Source organism: Cavia porcellus, unplaced genomic scaffold (genome assembly GCF_034190915.1).
Source record: "Cavia porcellus strain 051 isolate PalLab524CR breed Dunkin Hartley unplaced genomic scaffold, mCavPor4.1 scaffold_36, whole genome shotgun sequence".
In the NCBI taxonomy this organism is placed as follows: domain Eukaryota; kingdom Metazoa; phylum Chordata; class Mammalia; order Rodentia; family Caviidae; genus Cavia; species Cavia porcellus.
Genome location: NW_026947519.1, coordinates 1,057,466 through 1,071,141, shown reverse-complemented (window position 1 = coordinate 1,071,141; position 13,676 = coordinate 1,057,466). Strand labels below are relative to the sequence as shown.

Genomic DNA, 13,676 nt, shown 5'->3' with positions numbered 1-13,676 from the left:
TATCAATCCAAGCACCAGACAGTGAATGAATAACAAATGCACAATTCAAACTCATGAGGCTTGGGGGACACAGACATAAACCAGGACATTCCACACCTGGCCCCCAGGACTCATGTATATCCTTTATAGAAAAGACATTTAGTCACCTCCAAGAGTTGACAAAGTCCTAAGTTGCAGCATTGCTGAACAGACGAAGTCCAAAGCCTCCTCTGATATCTATGGCAAACTCTTAACTGTAACCCCCTGTACAAATGAAGCAAGGTTAAACATTACTGAAATGCAAAGGCACAAGATAAATGTTACCATTCCAAAAGTTACAAACAGGGGAATATAAAGCATTAGAAACAAAGCAAACTAAACATCCAGCAGGACAAACATTAAGTCTTAGAGTTCTATGCTCAGCATCTGAAGCAATCTGGTTACAAGCTCCAAAGGGCTTGGGTGATTCCACCCCCATGGCACTTCTGGTGATTTCAATTCCTGCAGCTTTTCTCTTAAATCCTCTCTGCTTGCTTTTTGAAACTTTCCTTGAATCACTGATGTTCCTGGCTTTTCCATACTTCTGGGGTCTCCACTGCAGAGTCTCCACTCTTTAGCTTCACCTTTACATCTTTATAAATTGCCCTCTCAGGGGCACAGTGCATGGCCTGCCAGGCCCTTTGCAATCGATGTGAAAGCTGTCTAACCCTCAGAATATGTGCATTTTCCTTGCACCTAAAATCAGCACTTTGTGGATGACACCAAGGTCTGCTGCCAGCTGAAGTAGTAGCCAGGCTTTCCTCTCTCTTGGCTGTAGGAGTCAGTTGCCTGGATCTCAGGGATCTGTTTGCCTGATGGTGAGAAAAAGCTTCTCTACATTGCCACCATTCTGGAACTTCATGTGGCCTCTGTCCCCATTCAGGAGCATAGTGCTCTGCAGCCTTCTCCTCCAAACAAATTCTTTCACCTTTGCCATGAGGCTGCACAGGGTGGGGACCCACTTCTTTGATGCCCAGGAGCCATCTTTCTAATCTCTGTTTCCCATAAAAAATCAAAATCTCAACTCTGTCTTTATGATCCACAGCCTTCCTGGAATTTTCCTTCTGGCAAACTCACAGCATTTTAAATTATCATGCTGGGCTCTTTGCTCCTGAGTTGCAACATAAAGCTGGCTGAAAGCCCCCAACAATAGGTATACCACAGCCTCAATGTTTGATTGCTTTTTAATTTCTTTTTCAAGATTAATCAGTCCATTGCCCTTTGTGTCGGTCTCAGACAAAGTCTCTGCACAGGAGCAAAATGCAGACAAACTTTCTGCCAAGCCATAACATGCATCATGTGGAGTCCAACAACCAATGCAGTCCTTCTTCCCAGCATAAACCTTTCAAGCCTGGTCTTTACCATGAGGCTTTCTATCAGCTTTCTGGTCTCCCGAGCTCTGACCAGAATCTCCTCTAAAGAACAGCCTAAGCTCCAGCTCTATGCATCTAGGCGACATGTCCAAACCTTTCTAAATTCTGCCCACAAGCCATTTCCAAAGTCTCTCAACAAACATGGTCAGGTATAGTCACAGCAAAAGACCTCACTCCTCCATACCAAATTCTATTTTAGTCACTTTTTACTCATTGCTGAGACAAAATACCTGAAGCCCAAAGTTGGGGAAGGAAAGGTTTATTTATTACCATTTTTGGAGGTTTCAGTCCACACTCAGTTGGCTCCAAGGTAGGCAGGCATGGCTGGGCCACAGTTCATGGTGGCTGCAAAACAGCAAGCTGGAACCAGCAAAGAGCAAAACATCTTCTTCCTTCCATTACATCACATCCTGGCTCCACCCCTTTGTGGGTGGAGCACTGACACCATCAATCGAAGCACTAGACAATGAATGAATAACAAAGGCACAATTTAAACTCATGAGGCCTGTGGGCCACAGACATAAACCAGGACAGCTGCCCAGGTCTGTATCTCCCAAGTACACTGCAGTGGGTAGGAAAACCTAGCTGGCAAATTCAAACAAACTGTAACCAACAAAGAAAGAAACTGGGCCTCCTATGTACACTTGTATGGAAGGAACAAAGAGTATGGGAAGAAGGAGCAACAAGAAAGGGTCCTCAGTCCCCAGTCCTGAGAACCCTGATCCAGGAAAGGTAAATGCAAAGGAGTATGATGACAGAATGAAAACATGCAATATCAGACATGGCACCAATACACACAAAGTGATATCTCCGGAGCCTCATAGACGAGTTCAAAAGTGAAGTATTTAAGGAAGTAAACAAGATGTAAGTAGAATAGTTAGAGAAAGGCTAAGCACCACCCAAGAAAAAACAGATGGTGGAAAGGAGGAACAGAAAAAAAAGGAGAGAATTGTTTGATGGAGAAAATAGAGAAAACAGAATACATGAAGCAGGTTCAAAGAGATTACCAAGAAACTAACAACTCTATTGAAAGCTGGCATAACAGCTTGAAAGAAACTAAGGATAGATTATCTGAACTGGAGGACAGATTTGTAAGGTGGGAGCATGAAATGAAAAACTTCTTAAAAATAGCAAGGAAACAAACAACCATAATACAAAGACTAGAAGATAAAAAAAGGATCTACAACTTAAGAATTAGGAACATAAAAGAAGTAGGGACTCAAACAAATGAACTACAAAAGCTATTCACAGAAATAATCCAGGAGAATTTCCCTAATTTAGCAAAAGGTAAAGATACTCAGATGTATGAGGCATACAGGACCCCAGCCACCTACAACCCAAAAAGAGCTACACCCAGGCATATAATAATCAAAATTCCAGAAATCCAAAATAAGAACAGAATAGTAAAAGCTGTCAGAGACAAGAAACAGATCACTTGCAAGGGAACACACATCAGAATTACAGCAGACTTCTCAGACCAAACCATCAAATCATGAAGAGCATGTGGGGAAATAATTCAAGCTTTGAAAGATAATAACCTCCAGCCAAGATTGATATATCCTGCACAACTGTCCCTAGAAATTGATAGAAAAACAAAGTGCTTCCAGGATAAAGAGTAACTAGGGGAATTTACAACTACCAATTCAACTTTACAGAGAATACTGCAGGATATTCTAAAAAAGGAAAATACCAAGATTCCAGAAATAGTGGGAGAGAGGCCACAATGAATGGAGCAGAAAGCAAAATGAAGAAGACAAACTGACAACAAATGACAGAAAAAGAGCTCAACAGAAATGAGGCAGAGAAGATTGGATGGTAGTTGCAGCTGTTTTGGAGAAAACAAGACATTATAAGAGCTAGTACTGATTTAATATCATCTTGTTTTGAAGTCCCATCAAGCTTTTGTTCTTCTCTCTTCATCAGTCTTAACATGCTGTATTTTATTGGACTTTATTATATGTGATAATATAAACAAAAACTTTTATAGACAAGGAGATAATACAGCAACCATTGTTCATTTTCTGTTAGTTGATTCTAAATGCCCTGTAATACTGTCATTCCCTTGAATGGTTTTACATTGTCTTGATAAGTTTGATGCTACAGTATATGAAGTTATACTCAAAGATTTCAAGGAAAGAGACACTATGGTAACTACTTTTATGATGGTACATCTTATAGTGAAACACTATTTTGCTTAAGTGGTTATGTTTTGACCTGTGCTGTTTTCTTGTTATGCCCTCTTTTATCTCAACCTCCTTTTTATTTATATCTTTTTAATTAAGGGAAAATAAATAAAAATAGCAGGATATATTATAGTAACCCACTTGATATGCTATTAACTTGATTTGAAACCCTGTATTGCTCTCACCATATTGTTTTGACTGATTTTCCTCTATTCTGTTTTGCTTGATAGTACCAAGTTCGAAAGTATATGCAACAACTGTGAAGACAATAAGATTCATTATGACGCCCATTCTGGTTGACTATTATCTTATTTGGAAGTCCTTTAATGTCTCCAATGTTTCAGTTTTATTGATTTTGCACTTTACTATTTTGCTCAGTTTTATTACAACAGATGATATAGACAATTATTTTTAATATTGCAAATGGCATTATGGTAACCATTGTTGATCACCTTGTATTTTGTTTTTACATTATGTATTATGTCCATCCTTTTGATTTGACTGACTCTGTTCTGTTATGTCACATTTGGTTTTATTCTATTCAAAAAAAGTAATAAGAACTGTGGGAGTAATAAAACCCAAAATGTGTAATTGTCATTGTACAAAAGAGAGGAAAAGAAAGTGCTCTAAAGGACATAACTGCATGTATATTTAAGCATAGAAGATAACCATATTACTGAGTTTTTGTTGGATCATTGAACAGGAATGTTTGCAGTCTCACTGTTTTAATGTCCACTTTATATGCTTTAATTTTGTAACCTGAACAACTATTTCTAAGATGACAATATGTAATCTATTAACTAGTGATTTCCTACTGTTTATTTTTTTCTGAAATTCTGTATAACCTGTACCCTTTTTCTGTTTTTTCCTTTTTCTTCTTAAATAAAATTTAAGAAAAAAATAAAAATAAATAAAAAATAAAAACCAATGACATTGATCTGCAGCAATCCCACACAAATATATATGTGTGTGTGTGTGTGTGTGTGCACATGAGCATGCACACATGTGCACACATGCATGTGTGTGTGTGCAAACATATGTAAGTGCATCACTGCAGATGTGGTTCAGCTTAATTTTTAAAAATTGGTATCAAAAACTAAGAATTCCTGTGCTACACCTTGAAACATTGTGAAAACTGTTTAATTTTTATATGCTGAAAGCTCAATTATTATTAGTGAAGTATTCTGTGGCATCTAGAAATGCAGGTTCCAATTCCAGCTCTTTCACACAAAAACACAATTTTTTAATTAAAAAAATTCTCCAACCACAAAAATAACACCTGTGAACAGCAAGTGTGTGATTATTTTTAGAGTGCTTATTCAGAGTTCCAGAAATACAACAAACATGCTCCCACATATAAAGAAACTAACAATAACTTTTTAACTTTTTCAACAAATAAAAATTAATAGGTAGTATAAAAGAAACAAATTGTTTTATATTAAAAATATTTTGAAACAGTATGGGGTAGTATATGAACTTTTACCTACTTAATTATCTTCTATTTTAGTATATATTTGAGTGCAGATGTGTAATTATGCAATCACATACACACACTAAGTAATATGTTTTGCATATAAGAGATAACATCATATGCCATAGCTTGTGTGTCTGGATTATTTCAACTGACTTCCTGTTCCCAACTTACTTCTGACTACAAATAACTACATTTTCCACTATTTGCCACACAACACTACTGCACTGTACACAAATATCACAGTTTCCTTATCCATTCATCTGCTTTTGGACATAAAATGCTTCCAAAGTCTACCTGGTACCAGTTATGTCACTATAAACATAGGTATGCATGTCCCTAAAAACAGGATGGTTTTCACCCTTTGGGGAAGAAACTTAGAACCGCTACAGGTGTGTCAAAATAAAATTACATTTCCACTTTTCTGAGTACTCACCACACTGTTTTCCACTGCTACCAGAGTAGAAATGTTCCTTTCCCCAAAAATCTCTACTACAATTTCTTAAATAAATATTTCTATGAGGGCAATCTCAGATCCAATCTCAGTGGAGTCTTAACTTGCATTTCTCTGATGGTCAGGGATGATGCATATTGTTTCATTATTTATTTTTCATCTGTGCTACTTCTGAGAAGAATCTATTCATTTTGATTGCCCATATTTGCCCATATTTTGACTACTTCTGAGAAGCATCTATTCATTGTGATGGCCCATATTTTGACAGCAATTTGTTTACTTTTTTGTTATTTTTTTAAGTTCATTATATTTTCTTGATCTTAATCCACTAAAGAATACCATACCATCTAGGTTTTGGAAGAAATCATCAGTATAAATATCTCTCTATCATATTTATTTTCAACTCATCCCACTGATGTGTGGGTTTATTTGATGCATTGTCACAGAATCTGTCTCAGACTCTGATTTCTTGGGAGAATTAAGGAAACAAAGCAAGCTCCCATACAAACATTCCAAAAAATCTTTACAGAGCCATTCTGAGAACTAATTAATTTATGGTAGAACAGGCTTAGATTCTGAGTTAGCAAATCTCAGCTCAACACAAGGGATAAACTGTGAGCACTTCTCAGGGCTGAGGCTGTGACAAATGTGGCAGATGTTTTATAAAAAGTAAAACAACCCACTGCCTCAAATATAGGAAAAATAGCACACATTTATCTCCCTAACACCTAGGGTTTTCTTCTTTAGGAGCCCAGATTTGGAGAAAGTTCAACCAAATCAAACCAATATGCTACTATGAGGATGAATAGTCTTTCAAATCCCACATTCCTCTTGTCTTAAGCTTTTACTGATTCACACTTCCACAAGGGTAAAACTACCCTCTTCCACAGAACTTCTCTCTCTCTCAGCATAAACCATCTTACAGCCTCAGAGTTATGCTCAAGCTCTCCCTCTATTTGGTTGTTATAATGATCTCCCAGATGATTTTTATTGTTTTCCTGTCAGTTGTTTTGAGAAATGCCATCTCCCAAAGAGGCTTTCCATATCTGCATGAATTGCCCGCCCTTGATTTCATTTTGCAAGACTTCTTTTCATTAGTTTCCAGGATATATGTTTACAGTTACCTCATGGAGTAAGGCACATACTTATCATACCTTACTTTATGTATTTTCACTCTCTTCCTTTTCCCCCTATCAAGTTTCACTTATCTCATTTTCTCAATATTTGATTTTGAAATCATATTTCTCTTATTTTAATTCATATTCATTTTCTATTTTACTTTTAATTCACATTTAATGCATATTTATTTTCAACTCACATATATGTATATATACTATACTACCCAAATATATTGTGGGTAGTTGCAACATCATGTGACATATGTCAATTCTTTGAAGTCCACTTCTGCTCCTTCATCACTGCTCCTGGTTCCTTCCACACTGAAAATGATCTGCAACACTGTTGTTTTTTCCTCTCTTTTAGCATACATCTGTAGAAAACTTATGTTTTGTGGGAAGCTGGCATAAGCATAAAGCACAACATCTCAAGCTTTCATTACATTCCTCCAGCTTTCTGTTCCTCCCCTCTCCATCTCTTGCCCCCTTCCCTTAGGATAAAAATCTGTTTCCCTCTCCACTCTTAGAATCTATTTTCAGTGTCTCCTGAGTGAAACATGCAAGCTGTGGATCTAACTTATTGCCCCTAACATGATGGTCTCAACATGCATCCCTTGTCCTACAAAGAACACAGGATTATCATTCTCAAAAAAAGCAGAATGGCCACCATCACTTGTACAAGTATTTTTTACACTTCTTGGTTAACAGATATATGGGCCGCTTCCAAGATTTAGCTATTTTGATCTGTGATGTCCTAAATCAGGGATATGTACTTAGCAATGTACTATGATATCTCTTCATTCTTTGGGAAGATCCTAGAAGGGAATGTGCTGTCACTTTCATTTGCCCTATGGCTTGTAATAAGAAATACGTTCAATGGGCTGGGGATTTAGCTCAGTGGCATAAGTACCTGCCTTGTAAGCAGGGGGTCGTGAGTTCGATCCCCAGTACCGATAAAAATGAAAAAGACAAATAAATAAATAAATAAATAAATAAATAAATAAATAAGTTCAGACTACAGAAATGTGTCACTTCTTTACCTATAGGACTGCCCTACAGCCAAAGACAACTTTCCACCTACTCTAGGCAGCCATTTCTCGCCAACCCCAGTCTTGGTATACCTAGCACTTTAATCTCTATGGGGTATGTGTGATTGAATTCATTCATGCCCTGAACTTCTAGAAGGAGACAAAATTGCCACACACAAATCTATGCTGGGCTTCATGTAGACAGGGGACAATTCCAGAGTTGCCCATGTTGAGAAAGGGGTGAGTTTTATATACCAGCTACCACTTTCAGAAAGGAAGAAACAAGAATAGTTACTGCAAACCTGTTTATTAGAACCATTGGTCTGCTTACCTTGGTGACGATGAACACCATAGAACTCAGTGCTTGATCCTCAGGGCAATCTGTGAGAATCTTTCCTCTCCAAAATCACAGAAGAGCTACCTATACAGGGAGGCAGCAGAACTGATAAGCATGACCACGTACACAGGCACTCCCAAGTCTCTCAAAATGCAGAGAATGTTTGCCCAACACAGCCATCATTGGTGGAAAGCAAAGAGTGTTCAAGCCAGCCCAGAGCCAGTGAACACAGAGATGTGTCAACCTGATTACCTCAGTGCGTCATGACTCAGGCTGGATTTGAAAAGTGTGAAGAGGGACAGAAGAGGAAGTTACTCACCCAAATAGACCCTGCTTGATTCCACAGTTGTAATACACCTCACTCACCTGAGGTGGCATTGAGCTGGTATTGCAAAAAAGTGTGTGCAAGGATCACCACCTGCAAACACTATGTGGCATAAGGTTGATCTGGTATGATGGTAACATGGAGAGAAACAAGAAAAATCTAAGGAATATTGCACCCAGAGAGAATGAAGAAATCAAGATCCTGGCAGTGATAAGTCAGCCCCCTTTCACAAACATTTGAAAACTCCCAAGGTGTCAAATTCAGGAGGGGTACTCAGTTTAAGAAAAGGGAAAAAAAAGAAGAGAAAAGAAAAAAGAACACAAAGAAACAAAATAATAACCCTCCCATCCATAACAAGTATATAGAGATTATGACATACATTCTGAAGACTAGCTAATTAATTTAGATACCTAGGACAACTGTCTGTCAACCCTATTGTTTTTAGACTATGTAGAACAGTTGCTGTGTACAACTCTACAAGCCTCAGGAAAAAACTAGGAAAATTACTTTTTTCCAGTCAAAGACTGAATTTACATAGGAAGCACCTACTTGTTCCAACTCTCAAGAAAATTCCTACAGATGCACAGTTGAATAGCCCTACAAATGTGCTCTTGGTTTAAATTTCCTTCTTTCTTCAACAGGACATAGGGGCAGGGATGCAGCTCACTTCACAGCACCTACCTTGCAAGAACAAGGTGCTGAGTTCAATTCCTAGTTCTGACCCAACAAAATTGAGAAGGCCTCAGTGCACTACAGTTTTATTTCTGTAACAAGAGTTCTGTCTATTACCAGAGACCAATGAGATACCAAAGGAAACATATCAATATCCACAGCTCTTGTCTGCTGTATGAGAAACACCTCTGTATTACCAATGTCATGCCAATTGCCAGTGTAAGGTCAGGCTTCTCAAAAAAGTCTAAAGTTAAGATTCTTGCTGTTGCAATTGCACAAAAGGGAAATGCTAGGGGCGGAGCAGATTAAGTGATTTCTTCACAATGGTGTAGCAAAAGAAGGTCAAGACTGAACACATAGGCAGTCTAGTTCAAGAATTCAGAGCTCTTAATCACAACACCAAAATGTACACTTGTACTCTTCCTTCTGAAAGGATATGAATCTCCCATCAATGATCCCCACACCTGATAGTAAACCTATGCCTAGGCCTTCTGCAAAAATAATGACCACATGGCAAACACATTTAACACATGATGCTGAGATACTATCTGACAAATTTAGGCATGGGCAGGGTGATGCTTCAAGGTACCTGGAAACCACTAAGAAAGTCTTCCTCGAGGGGTCCCTTTTAGGTGCTGATATGTACATTGCTGTTGAGTTCAGCAAACAGGGGTTGTGATACCTCTGCTCGGATTTTCCCAACATCCTCCTCTCACAGATAGCACTACAAACAACATAGCAAAAGAGCACTGAAATAGATTCAGATCTGAAGGAAGCTGGCATCTCAGCAAAGGAGACTCAGAAGGGTAGCTGGGAGGAGAGGTCAGACCACTGAGCAGGGCATTAAACATGCAGAATGACAGCCTTTATCCCACCAAAGATGATGTTCTTTGCAATCTCCACACCAAGACCCACACACCTGATATCAGTACACTGGATTTTGTTATGGCTTAACTCTAACCAATGTACCTTCATCTTGTTCTGTATGCATTGTCTCCATAGGGTTAAGTTTCTAATCCTTGTAAAAGTTTAAGTTTCAGCTTCTTGTAATTTCCCCTCCTCTTTTCCACACATTATTTCTAGAGTGCTATTCCAATATAATTAACTCCACTATCCCCTTTACGCATGTTATTGCAGGTGTGTTGTTCTGAGATAATGTTTAACTGCAGGGTGGGAGTAGCAGAAGGTACCAAGAGCTCCAGATATTATCAGAACTTATTCAACAGCTTTACAGCTTTGTGGCCTTTAGTCTTAAATAACCCTCACTTAGTCTGTTGATATGCAGTCTCTGGGTTGATCTTGAGGGGGCTGCATCACCAGGCCTGTAATAAAGCCTCTGCTGTGAATTTTCTTAATTTCTTGCTTCCTTGGATTTTATTCCAGGGTCTGAGCTATCACATTTGGGGGGTCATCTGAGATGGAAGCCAAACCTCTGGCTCAATTCTGAACACCTAAAAGTAAGTACTCTGGAGGGTTTGTTCAGACTGCAGTCAATTCTTACTTTTGGAGGGGTTTTTCTCAATTTGGGGAGCAGTGACCTTTCAAGGGCAGAGTCAATTGATTTTTTGGATGAGCCTTGTCCATTTGTGACTCTTCCCCAGGTGGGAGCTGCTCCATTGGTTAATATGATAATTCCTCCAGATCCCAAAATTTGATCTATTTTTGAGCAAAGGCCATTTTTGCTGCAGCTTGTCTTTTCTTGTATGTCAGTCTATATGTTTATTTGGTCTAGCTGTTCTCCTTTAGGTTACCCAAATCTAACAAAACATTTTCTCCTAGGAACCTCTTCTACAAGCCCAATGCTGATGAAAGGATTTTGACCATTATTTTTGTTTCAATGTTGTTCTGTCTCTTCCTCCTAATCTTATCTCTGTCTCTTAGGTTCTCCCAAAGGAGAGAACTGACATCTTTTCAGCATGGGGCAAACTGAATCTAAATCCAGTACACCTGTTAGCCTTGTGCTTGATCACTTCAAAGAATTTAAGTGGAGAGCTAAGGGATACGGGGAAAAGGTTTATAAAACCAGATTAACATCTTTTGTCACACAGGAATGGCCATTAGCGGCCCAGGGGGTCTGTCCCCCCTCTGGGTCTTTTAACATAGAGACAGCACAAGCTGCTTGCTGGTATGTTTTTGAGCCCCCTGCTCACCCAGACTAAATTGTCTATATTCAGATCTCGATAGAGATAATTTATCTGTCCCTTCCTGGATTAAGCCCTCTCATGATGGAGTCATTGTGTCCCTCAAACTGAAAGTAAAACTTGAAAAGCTGCCTTCTGAACCTACCGTGCCTCCAGTCCTGCCCTCTGAAGACCCCCTTGACCCACTGGAGGCACTCCTGCTGCCTCCCCTGTATCCCACCTCTGACTCCCAACCTGATTCCACTGCTCCATCCCCGCTGCCTAGACCCATTTGCAACTTCTGACAGCATGACCACAATGTATTTTCAGAGCTCTGAGATGGCTCTGCTCTGTCCATTATAGGAGGTACCCACTCTGAGCGGGGGTTCAATGTTTGTATATACTCTTTTCTCTTTTTCAGACCTTTATAATTGGAAATCCCAGAGCCCTCCTTTTTCAAAGGATCCTGAAACTCTGATTTACCTTTTAGAATGTTTATTCTCTAGTCATTGCCCCACCTAGGATGACTGTCAACAGATCCTGCACATCCTCTTCACAGCTGTAGAGAGACTGTGAATCTGCACTTTTGGCAAAAAGGAGTCTGAGACCCGGACGAATCTGCGTCCACCAGTAGGCAGAATATTGAATGCCTGTTCCCTACCTCCTGACCTGATTCGGACCCCAATTCATACAGAGGTAAGAGGGCTCTTGATGATTATCACCTGAGGCCTCTAGACATGCTCTGTGAAGCTGCCAAGAAGCCCACCAATTTGTCCCTCAGTCACCAATTTCAATGACTGAGGTAAGATTGTTGGCTGATGAATCTCCTACTATGTTCTTAGAGTGCCTCTTAGAGGCATATAGATTGCATACCCCAATTAACCTGGAGGCACCTGAGAATGCATGAGCAGTTAATATTGCTTTCATGTCCCAGTTGGCCCTTGATGTTAGAAGAAAATTACAAAAGTTTGAGGGATTTGAAGGAATGCTCCTGAGCCAGTTAATAGAGATAGCACAGAAGGTGTTTGAAAATAGAGAAAATTTACAAGAAGCCACCCACAAGAAAATAACCAAAGTGTTAGAATTACTCTGTGAAAGAGAAACTAAAAAACCAGCCAATATCAATAAAAAGGAAGTCCAGGGGCGACGACTTCTATTAGATAAGGAACAATGTACATATTGCAAAGAAATGGGACATTGGTGAAAGAATTGCCCTAAGTTAAAAGCCAAAATGGAAAAAGAAGCAAAAGCCTTGTTGTCTCATAAATAAGGAGGTCAGCCTTGTTGTCTCAACAATGAGGAGGTCAGCCTTGTTGTCTCAACAATGAGGAGGTCATGGCTTGTTGTTACCCCTGCCAGCTTCAAGTTGGGGGGGGGCACCAGGTGGACTTACCTGCTGGTAGCCTCATCCAGTTTGTCAAGAGGCCACAGGGGAGCTATTATTAATCTTGGGACAATTAGGCTACAAGGTTTCAGCCAAAAAGGCCCGGTTGTGTCACCAAACTGAATTATTTGGGCTACACGTTACAGAGAGGAAAGAGAACTCTATCTAAGGAAAGGATCCAGGCCATATTACAGATTCTTATCCCAGAAACTAAAAAATGAAAAATACGAGAGTTTGTGGGGGCTGAAGGTTACTGTAAGCTGTGGATTCTAAATTTTACTGAGATAGCAGCATCCCTTGTGTGACTCCCTTAAAAGAGAAACTCAAATATCTTTGGACTGGACAGATGAATGTGAACAGTCCCTCTTGGCAACTCAAATGAGCTCTAACAGAAGCCCCAGCCCTGGGACTCCCAAGCTATTCACCTTGCTTGTAGATGAACTCAGGGGCATTGCCGAAGGAGTCCTAACCCAGGACATTGGCCCCTGGAACATACCCATAGCCTACCTGTCTAAAAGACTTGATCCAGTGGCAGGGGATCCCCCTGGTCTAAGAATACTGGCTGCTGTGGCAATGTTATTTAAGGATGCTAAGAAACTCACTTTTGGACAAAAAATTTCTATGGTGACCTGCCACAGTTTAAAAACTCTTATCAAGACCCCTACTGAGAAGTGGCTCTCAAACACTAGAATTCTGCATTATCAAGCTCTACTCCTAGACCCAGAGTTGGTGGTTTTTAAAACTTCCTCATCCTTAAACCCAGCCACCCTTAAGCCTTATGACAATCCTGGAACTCAAAATCCATTTCTCCATGAGTGTGCGGACATCCTCAGAATGCAGCAGAATCTGCGGGTTGATCTTACTGATCAGCCCTTGGAGAATGCTGATGACTACTTCACCGATGGGAGAAGTTTCATCTGGGATGGCAAACAAGTGACTGGAGTGGCAGTGACCCTGAAAAAGAGGTACTCTGGGTTAAGCAGTAAGAGCTGCACCTCAGCCCAAAAGATTGAGCTCACTGCTTTGACCAAAGCATTAAAGCTAGCCACTAGGAAGAGGGTAAATATCTATTTTGACAGTAGATATGCTTTTGCTACTGTACATGTGCATGGAGCCATCTATCAAGAGTGAGGACTAAGATTAAAAATTGCTCCACAGATTCTAGACTTGTTAGAAGCTGTCTGGCTTCCTCAGCA

At 39.7% G+C, this 13,676-nt stretch overlaps 1 pseudogene; it reads right to left on the bottom strand.

The window, feature by feature from the left end:
• LOC134474713 (ubiquitin-like modifier-activating enzyme 1 Y) overlaps nucleotides 1–12,932 on the bottom strand; it is a 38,340-nt pseudogene extending 25,408 nt beyond the window's left edge.
• Nucleotides 12,933–13,676: the final 744 nt, after the last annotated feature.